At 44.3% G+C, this 10287-nt stretch overlaps 1 long non-coding RNA gene across 3 annotated transcripts in view; it reads right to left on the reverse strand.

Annotated features, from left to right (window-relative positions):
- Positions 1 to 8231: 8231 nt before the first annotated feature.
- The window catches only part of LOC139026620 (uncharacterized), an 18232-nt gene continuing 16176 nt past the window's right edge, over positions 8232 to 10287 (reverse strand). The window contains exons 2-3 of one of the 3 annotated variants that reach the window (XR_011478471.1): positions 8489 to 8973; positions 8232 to 8337 (exon numbers count right to left, since the gene is read on the reverse strand). This is a non-coding gene — a long non-coding RNA (uncharacterized lncRNA). The remainder of the gene's footprint in view (positions 8338 to 8488; positions 8974 to 10287) is intronic. The other 2 variants (XR_011478470.1, XR_011478469.1) reach the window with 2 other exon arrangements.

Consider the following 10287-nt stretch of genomic DNA (forward strand, 5'->3'; position numbering starts at 1 on the left):
AAGAGAGAGATCCAAGCCGTCCGCGTCGTACAGCCCCAGCCCTCATGCTGCGTCTTACCTCAAGCCTCACCCAGCCGGCACTAGACCCGCGTTGCAAGCCAGCCCTCACGGTTGCCCCAGCCACACCAGGCTACGGGGGCGAATGGAACCCTTCTCACTGAACCCCTCCTCCGCCACAGCTCACCAGTTCAGGTAATTTCTGCCTCTCCTCGTCGCGGCCAGACCTCGTTCGGCGGCCGCGCTGGTATTGAATTTGAAAACCGTTCTCTCCACCCATCAAACGCTATTCCCCTTCATTGCACCGTCAGCCCCACTCCGGATTCAAAAAAGTCCCCCCCATGCACGCTGACATTCCAGCAGGCGCAGCGGTATCGCAAGTCACAAGCGATGTGGTCGCCGCCAAGGACCCGTTCCAGCTCCAAACAGTCTCCAAGTCTCCACGAAACGTTTAACCAAGAACCAGTGCGCACGAACTCAGCGTCTGCGTCCTGAGCCAGCGCCGCTGCTTTAGAGAGCCACGCAGTCCTCTCACACGGGGAAGCGCCCGTTCACGCCTGCTCCACCTGCGGCAAGGACTTCCCCAACCTCAAAGGGCCTCACCGCACGCCCGCGTCCACGGTGCCACAGCGTGGCCACCACGTGTCTGAAGTGCGACAAGACCTTTGTCTACCGTCGGCCTGACCAAGCACGAGCAGAATGGTCCACAGCGGGCGTGCGCCCGTTCATCTGCCCCGATCTGTGACAAACGCTTCGTCATCCGGCGCGACATGAGACCGCATCTCCGCGTTCACACTGGAGGAGAAACCCGTTTGCCCTGCTCCCTCTGTGTGAAGCGCTTCAAAGAGGCGTGTGGAGCTGAATGTTCACCTGAGGTGGCACAACGGGGAGAAGAGACACTGGTGCTCGTACTGCGGGAAGGGCTTTCTGGATTACAATAATCTGAAGAGGCATCAAATTTGTCCACACTTGGGGAGAAACCTACACCACTGCACTGAGTGTGCAAGCACTTCAAACAGACTGGCCATCTGAAGAAACACCTGAAGACATACACAAAGACAGATAGAGGGCAGAGTACGAGTCTTAAATTAACATCCTATTCCTATATAGTGCAACTACTTTGGACTAGAAATATAGCACTATATAGGGAATAGGGTGTCTGATGGTGATGAGGGAATCAGTTCTCTCTGTTTGCTGTGAATTTGCTTTTTGTTTGAGAGAATGTAGTAAAAATGTTAAAGAAAAATTTTGAATTTCAATTGAGTTGATTAATTTAATTAAAACTAATTCTGGTTGTCATTTGTTTTTCCATTCTATTTATTAGGAAAGTTAGAACCTAAAACCAAGTTTAAATTTAGGTGTTACTGTGTTTCATGTCCACACACGCTTTAAAAAAAAAATTCTGCGGGTTTTGAAGTCGTTGCTTTAAAATGTGTTTATTCCGTTTATATTTGTACGTAAAAATCTGGTCGGCATAGGAAGTTTCACTTGAACAACCGTCAAAGTCGTAATTCTTCTTGTGGAAGGGTTGTTACAGTTCAACCACTGACTTATACATGTCCTCCAAACATAACAAATCAATTTGACTTACAAACTTATTAATGCGGATAATGTCGCTGTTTTATCATATAGTCAATGTTAAGCAAACAAGCTCATTTTATATTAGTAAAGTTAGCTAGTAATCAAGCTAGCTAAAATCTTATTGGTTGAAGAATTGGTCAGACTTGAATATGGGGCATTCATGTGCTCGTGGGAAGTTGTAAGTCTGCCATGATTGTGTTCAAGTGCTTTTGAAATGTTTGGTAGGTTGGCATGATCATTATGACAGACAATTCCTAGACAGTTCTAATCTAAGGCAGGGTTTCCCAACTTTTCCCACTCAGCCTTAAGTGTCCCGCTTGCATCGCTCATTAGTTAACTGTTGAGGTGGCGCAATCGGATAAGACGCCTTGAGGAAGGCGGGTGTGTTTGAGAGGTCCTGAGTTCAAGACCGGTATGGGCCGAATCTGGAGGATGTGGTACTCGCTTAGCAAGCAGCCTGACATCCTTTACACTATGGAAAAAAACAAAACGTGTTTGGGAAATCCTGATATGAAAGGCAGACATTCTTATTCAAAACATGGTTAGGTTTCCAACAGTTTATATTTTCAATGTCCTTATTAATAAACAATTGATCACAAAAGAATTGTTCTCAATGTCAAATAAAAATCGAGACCAAGGGATCCCAAATCTTTTCACTCAGGGCCCCCCCCCCTTCCAGCATTGGGGAACTCGTACCACATGTTAGGTTCTAATTCTTTGAGTTAATGACTCCACGGACACTAGGAAAGCTTTACCAAGTTTAATTCTTCCCAAAGGGTCGATAGAGCTGCATTCAGACAAACAACATTTCACACAAGCACTGATATTTAACCCTTTCTCCTAGGCGGAGTCTCCTCAACTCAAGGCTGTCATGGTGAATGATATCAGACAGTGTCTCTTCTTCTCCCAGAGGATCCCTGATGGCTAACAATAACCTATCCTGACATAATGTAGATGTTATACACTGCCCTCTCTCCCTCAGTGACATTGTTAGTTTCTAAGATCTCCACTGTCTCCCCTACACATTCCAAAGCCATCTGGCTCCTACAGACCATTAACTTCTGATGTAAAAACCAGTCCATCACTGTTGGATACTATCCTTCTGAGTATAACAATGTTCCGAGTTTAACCCAGGATCTAACACGTCTATTTCTATTGGCACTAGCACTGTTCATGACACTAACTGTTCACGCCGCTCTTGTTGGTGGAGAGAATGTTGCCAGTTTTTCTAAAGCTTCTTTCCTGCCATTCTACACATTTTGTCATGGGGTGCAAAGAAATGTTGCTGTTTTAAAGCTCATTTTCTTGCAATTCTATACATTTGGCCATGTCTAATTGTTATTCATGTGTTATTCTGACTGACACACTTTTCAAGATCTATGGGCTAAATAACCTATACTGAACAAAATGTAAATACATGTAGAGTTGATCTCGTGTTTCTTGAGCTGAAATAAAAGATCCCAGAAAGTGCCATTCACACAAAAAGCTTACTTCTCTCAAATGTTGTATACAAATTTGTTTACATCCCTGTTAGTGAGCATTTCTCTTTTGCCAAGATAATCCATCCACCTGACAGGTGTGCATATCAAGAAGCTGATTAAACAGCATGATCATTACACAGGTAACCTTGAGCTGGGGACAATAAAAGTCCTCTAAATGTGCAGTTTTGGCACACAATGCCACAGATTTTGAGGGAGCGTGTAATTGGCATGCTGACTGCAGGAATGTCCACCAGAGCTGTTCCAGATCATTGAATGTTCATTTCTCTACCATAAGCCACCCCCAACATACTTTTCAATAGTTTGGCAGTACATCCAACTAGCTTCACAACATCAAGTGTAACCATGCCAGCCCAAGACCTTGACATCCGGCTTCTTCACCTGCGGGATTGTCTGAGACCAGCCACCCAGACAGCTGTTGAAACCGAGGAGTATTTTTGTCTGTAATAATTATGTTTGGTTCTGCTCCCAGTGTGGGCCTATGCCCTCCCAGGCCAACCCATGGCTGCTCCCTGCCCAGTCATGTGAAATCCATAGATTAGTGCCTAATGATTTATTTCAATTCACTTATCCTTATATGAACTGTAACTCAGTAAAATTGTTGCATGATGTTTATATTTTTGTAAGATATAAATTTAAAAAACTTATTGACATGGGCTCATTGATCTGGACATTTTGTACAAAGATAAATAGCTCTGACGTATGTAATGACTATCATGACAAGAGGAACTGATGATGCACTACCCAATTTCTAAATTGCACCTTGTGCATTCCACTATTACAACTTTCAGAGCTGGACTGAGTATACAGTGCCTTCGGAAAGGATTTCAGACCCCTTGACTTTTCCAATTTGTTACATTACAGCCTTTATTAAATAAATTAAAATCCACAGCAATCTACACAGATACCCCATAATGAGACCGAAAATAGGTTTTTAGAAATTTGTGCAAATGTATAAAAAAAATGTATTCAGACCATTGCTATGAGACTCGAAATTGAGCTCAGGTTGCATCCTGTTTCCATGATCATCCTTGAGATGTTCTACAACTTGATTGATTCCACCTGTGGTAAATTCAATTGATTGGACATGATATTGGAAAAGGCACACACCTGTCTACTAAGTCCCACAAGTTGACAGTGCATGTCAGAGCAAAAACCAAGCCATGGAGGTCGAAGGAATTTTCCGTAGAGCGCCGAGACAGGATTGTGTCGAGACTCTGATCTGGGAAGTGTACCAAAACATTTCTGCAGCATTGAAGGTCCACAAGAACACAGTGGCCTCCTCATTCTTCCTAGAGTTGGCCGCACGGCCAAACTGAGCAATCGGGTGAGAAGGGCTTTGGTCAGGGAGATGACCAAGAACCTGATGGTCACTCTGACAGAGCTCCAGAGTTCCTCTGTGGAAATGGGAGAACATTCCAGAAGGGCAGCCATCACTGCAGCACTCCACCAATAGCCTATGGTAGTGCCATCAGAAGCCATTCCTCAGTAAAAGACACGACAGCCCGCTTGGAGTTGTCAAAAGGCACCTAAAGACTCTCAGACCATGAAAAACAATATTATCTGATCTAATGAACCAAGATAGAACTCTGGCATGAATCCAGATCACTGTACCTGTACACACCAATCTGTAAATAGAACCCAAACTACCTCATCCCCATATTATTTATCCTCTTGCTCTTTTGCACCCCATATCTCTACTTGCACATCATCATCTGCACATCTATCACTCCAGCGTTAATGCTAAATTGTAAATTTCTCCTCTATGGCCTTATTATTGCCTTACCTCCCTACTCTTCTAAATTTGCACACGTGTAACAGATTTTTCTACTGTGTTATGACTGTCTTGTTATGTGTAACTTGTGTTGTTGTTTTGCCGCACTGCTTTGCTTTATCTTGGCCGGTCGCAGTTGTAAATGAGAACTTCTTTTCAACTGGCCTGCCTAGTTAAATAAAGGTGAAATAAATAAATAAAAAGCCAAGCTTCACATCTAACCAGCCACCATCCATACGGTGAAGCATTGTGGTGGACCATCATGCTGTGGGGATGTTGTTCAGGATCGAGGGAAGATGAACGGAGCAAAGTACATAGCAATCTTAATGTAAACCTGCTCCGAGCGCTAAGGACCTCAGACTGGGGCGAAGTTTCAACTTCCAACAGGACAATGACCCGAAGCACACAGCCAAGACAAGACTTGAACCTGATCAAACATCTCTGGAGAGACCTGAAAATAGCTGTGCAGCAACACTCCCCATCATTATGGGTATTGTGTGTAGATTGATGAGGGAAAAAAACAATAATCAATTTTATAAGGCTTGTAAGTACAAAATGTGAAAAAGTCAAGAGGTCTGAAACTTTCCGAAGGCACTGTATGTATGTATGTATATACACACACTACCGGTCAAATGTTTAGAACACCTACACATCAAGGGTTTTTATTTCTGCTCTTTTTCTGCATTGTGGAATAATAGTGAAGACATTATAATTAGGAAATAACATGTGGAATCATGTAAACCAAAAAAAAGTGTTAAAACAATCCAAATATATTTTATATTTGAGATTCTAAATACCACCCTTTGTCTTGATTACAGCTTTGCACATTCTTGGCATTCACTGAACCAGCTTCACCTGGAATGCTTTTCCAACAGTCTTGAAGGAGTTCCCACATTGTGAGCACTTGTTGGCTTCTTTTCCTTCACTCTGTGGTCCAACTCATCCCAAACCATCTCAATTGGGTTGAGTCAGGTGTTTGTGGAGGCCAGGTCATCTGATGCAGCACTCCATTACTCCCTTATTGGTCAAATAACCTACACCAGCCTGAGGTGTGTTGGGTCATTGTCCTATGAAAAACAAATGATAGTGGGACTAAGTGCAAACCAGATGGGATGGTATCACTGCAGAATTGGTGGTAGCCATGCTGGTTACGTGTGCCTTGAATTAAAATAAATCACATAAGTGTCACCAGCAAAGCACCACCACCTTCCTCCATGTTCACGGTGGGACCCACACATGCGGTTGGAACCAAAACTCCAAATTTGGACTCATCAGACTAAAGGACAGATTTCCACCGGTCTAATGTCCAATCCATCTTATGTCATCGACCATGACGGCCTGATTCACGCAGTCTCCTCAGAAATGATGTTGAGATGGTCTGTTACTTGATTTTTTTATTTATTTGGGCTGCAATTTCTGAGCAGCATAACTCTTATGAACTTATTCTCTCGCAGCAAGAAGTAACTCTGTCTTCCTTTTCTGTGGCGGTCCTCATGAATTCGTTTCATCATAGCGATTGATGGTTTTGGACTGCACTTGAAGAAACTTATAAATAAATATTGAAAAAATAAAATATATATTTTGATGTGTTTAACACTTTTTGGTTACAACATGATTCCATATGTGTTATTTCATAGTTTTGATGTCTTCACTATTATTCTACAATGTAGAAAATTGTAAAAAATAAAGAAAAATCCTTGAATGAATAGTATGTCCAAACTTTTGAATGTACTATATATATATATTTAAAAGAAATTGGAGGACCCCATGCCTCACAGTTTGGAAACCACTGTTCAGACCACCGCTCAGGCCAGGAAATCCCGCCTGTGTTTGTGCGGTGTAACTTTAGATGGGCCAGTCTTTGAAGCTGAGTCCACACACAGCACAGCAGTACGGTCTCTCCCAGTGGTGTGCGCTGGTGACCTTCAAAATGTCCACCCGGTGAAGCCTTGTCACACATAGTGCAGCGTGTGTTTCTCCGCGTGTGAATGCGCTGATGCAGCTTGAGGTTCCAGAGCCGACTGAATTGTTCCCACAGATGAGCAGCAGTAGGGCTTGTCTGTCGTCTGGCTGCACTGTGCCTCTTCAGGTCGGAAAGGAGGTGACCCTTGGAGCAGTGGCTGCAGAGGTGAAGTCCCTCTGGCCTGTGGACCGCTGGTGGACCTTGAGTTGCAGCCTGTGTAAGGTCTTACCGCACTGGGTGCAGGAGTAGGAGCCCAGACCTGAACTCAACCCTCTCCCCGTTTTGTGTGTCTGCTTGTGGGCTTGAGAACCAGAGTCTGGGAAGCTCATGGTACATGTTGTGCAGGCATGACGCCTCCCCCCTCCTCCTGTTACTCTGCTTTGTGAACAATCTCTGAGGTTTAGTGTCAAAATCGTCAGCGCATCATCCGGGCTCTCGTTGTTGTTGTGGGCTGAGCTTCCAGAGGGATGATGAGGTTAGCCCCCTGTGGCCAGCTCTGTACCGACTCTGGGACACCGTGTTCAGGGTACAAGACACTGGAGTCCTGCAGTACCCCTCCTCGTTGATCAACAGGCAGTTCAGTCTCCACCACCGGGTGGGGGGTGGTTGGCGAATCCACCTGCTCCCTCCTCTCCGATGGGCCAGAGCAGCGATGTGGGAGCGATGGTTGGTCTCCCCCCCTCAGACACCCCCAGGTTCACCTGGTAGTGACCACAGCTCCTCTAGCTCACCCCCAGAACGAGAGACGGAAACCAGGAAGCCTATCCAGCCCTTCCATGTCTAGAAGATGGCCTCCACTACTACACTGTCATAACCAGACTTCTCAAATCACCCCCTAGTTCCTCCATGCTGTATGGGGAGCGTAGAGAGGGTCGATAGGTTTTCTTTGTCTCCCTCGGGCCTTGTGTTCAGGCCTCTGGTCTAGACTGGATCCCCACTCATCCTGGCACTGCTGTAGCTCCTGCCTGAATAAAACTCTTACTGGCCCAGAGACATCCAAACCATCAGCCTCTGAAGACACAGGGTACATGTGGCATTAGAAGCAATAACATTTAAGACAGGGGTGTTAAACTCATTCCATAGAGGCCTAGTGTCTGCTGGTTTTGATTTCCCCTTTCAATTAAGACCTAGACAACCAGCGAGAGTTCCTTAATAATTAGTGGCCTTAATTCATCAATCAAGTACAAGGAAGGAGCGAAACCCACAGACACTCCGTGGAATGAGTTTGACACGTGAGTTAAGCATTGGCATAGTAGAAACAGTTAGAGTAACTGTAATGTTAAATGTGTACTTACAGTTCAAGTTGACATGTGTAATAATGAATACATTTTGAAATGACACAGCATATATAAAAGTTACTCTTCTTATCATTCTCTTTAAACTAAAGTAAGCAATTGTCTATGTTATGTTTGTTGTAAACAACTCACCGTCCAGCAGAAACTCCATACTCTCTGTAGCTCAGTGTTGTGGAGAGCCTCCTCTTTCAGCAGACTGTCCAACTTCTGACCTGTGACCTCTGTGGACTGGAAGAGCAAATTAATGAGTCGATTCTAACTAAATGATGGATAAACTGACAGTGACTGAATAGAGCTGACATGATGGTTCTATATTCAGAATTCTCCTCTGGGACCCCCAGACATCTCACAACTTTGTCGTAGCCCTGAACTAGCATACCTGATTCAAGTAGTGAAGGGCTTGATGATTTGTTGACAAGTTGAATCAAGTGTTTAAGTTCTGGAACAGTTAAAATATGAGGAGAGGTTTGACAAAGGCTGCCCAATTATTCCTCACAGACTATCTGTTCTAATATATCCTTTAAAATAACATTTCTAACTGAACTTTCTGTAACACTGCACCCTCCACCCTTCACAGGTGTTTAGTCAGTCCCCTACCTACCTCAGAGATTCTCCTAGGGCTGGTGGCCTCAGCCTCCATGTGTTTAGTCAGTCCCCTACCTACCTCAGAGATTCTCCTAGGGCTGGTGGCCTCAGCCTCCATGTGTTTAGTCAGTCCCCTACCTACCTCAGAGGTTCTCTTAGGGCTGGTGGCCTCATCCTCCTCCAGATCATTGAAGGTTGTTTCCCTGGCCACGCCCCCACAGCTGCTCCACTCCTCCCCTGGTACCTTCTCCTGCTTCAGGCCACGCCCCCTCTCCACACCTGGCCACAGGTAAACAAAGAGAACATTTCATTTGGAGTAAAAGGAAAGTAACATTGTGGATAATGGAGTCTCCTCACATCAGATGAAGGAAAGGAAACATCTTATTAAGATGCCACCACCAGCCATGACTTTGACTCTTTTCTTAAACCAATACTGTCTGATCAGTGATCACCAAAGTATATAAGGTACACAATACAGCAGCCCCACTTCAGTGATGCCTCCATATATATATAACCAGTCAAAAGTTTGGACACACATACTCATTCCAGTTGAGGTCGGGTTTCAATTAACAGGTGTGCCTTWTTAAAAGWTAATTTGTGGAATTTATTTRCTTCTTAATGCATTTGAGCCTATCAGTTGTGTTGTGAAAAGGTAGGGGAGGTATGCAAAAGACAGACCTATTTGGTGAAAGACCAAGTCRATATTATGGCAAGAACAGCTCAAATAAGCAAAGAGAAATGACAGTCAATTATTACTTTAAGACATGAAGGTCAGTCAATCCAGGAAATTTCAAGAACWGTTCATGTTTCTTCAAGTGCAGTCGCAAAACCCAGAGTTGCCTCTACTGCAGGGGATACGTTCATTAGAGTTAACAGCCACAGAAATTGCAGCCAAAAAATAAATGCTTCACAGASTTCATGTKACAGACACATCTCAAAATCAACAGTTTAGAGGAGACTGCGTGAATCAGGTCTTCATGGTCAAATTGCTGCAAAGAAACCACTACTAAAGGACAGCTTGGGCCAAGAAACACGAGCAATGGACATTAGACCGGTGGAAATCTTTCCTTTGTGGTCTTATGAGTCCAAATGTGAMACTTTTGGTTACAACCGCCGTGTCTTCGTGAGACGCAGAGCAGGTGAACGGATGATCTCCGCATGTGTGGTTCCCACCGGGAAGCATCCAGGAGGTGTAACGGTGGTGCTTTGCTGGTGACACCGTATGTGATTTATTTAGAATTCAAGGCACACTTAATCAGCATGGCTAACACAGCATTCTGCAGCGATACGTCATCCCAAAGAAGAGAGATAACTTTTTTGGTTACACATGATTCCATGTGTTATTTCATAGTTTGATGTCACTATTATTCTACAATGTAGAAAATAATAAAATAATAAGAAAAACCCTGAAATGAGTAGGTGTGTCCAAACTTTTGACTGGTACTGTTGTTACGCTTAGATGTCTCTCTTCTCACTGTCCCTGTGAATCCTAAGCTTATCTCTTCACCTTCCTTGCACTCTCCCACAGTCCACCTGACACTTCACCCCTCTGGCACTCCCTCTCTCGTTCTGCGACCACTGCAGCCCGCGTCT

The sequence above is a fragment of the Salvelinus sp. IW2-2015 genome, unplaced genomic scaffold, assembly GCF_002910315.2.
Source record: "Salvelinus sp. IW2-2015 unplaced genomic scaffold, ASM291031v2 Un_scaffold5275, whole genome shotgun sequence".
Classification (NCBI taxonomy): Eukaryota; Metazoa; Chordata; class Actinopteri; order Salmoniformes; family Salmonidae; genus Salvelinus; species Salvelinus sp. IW2-2015.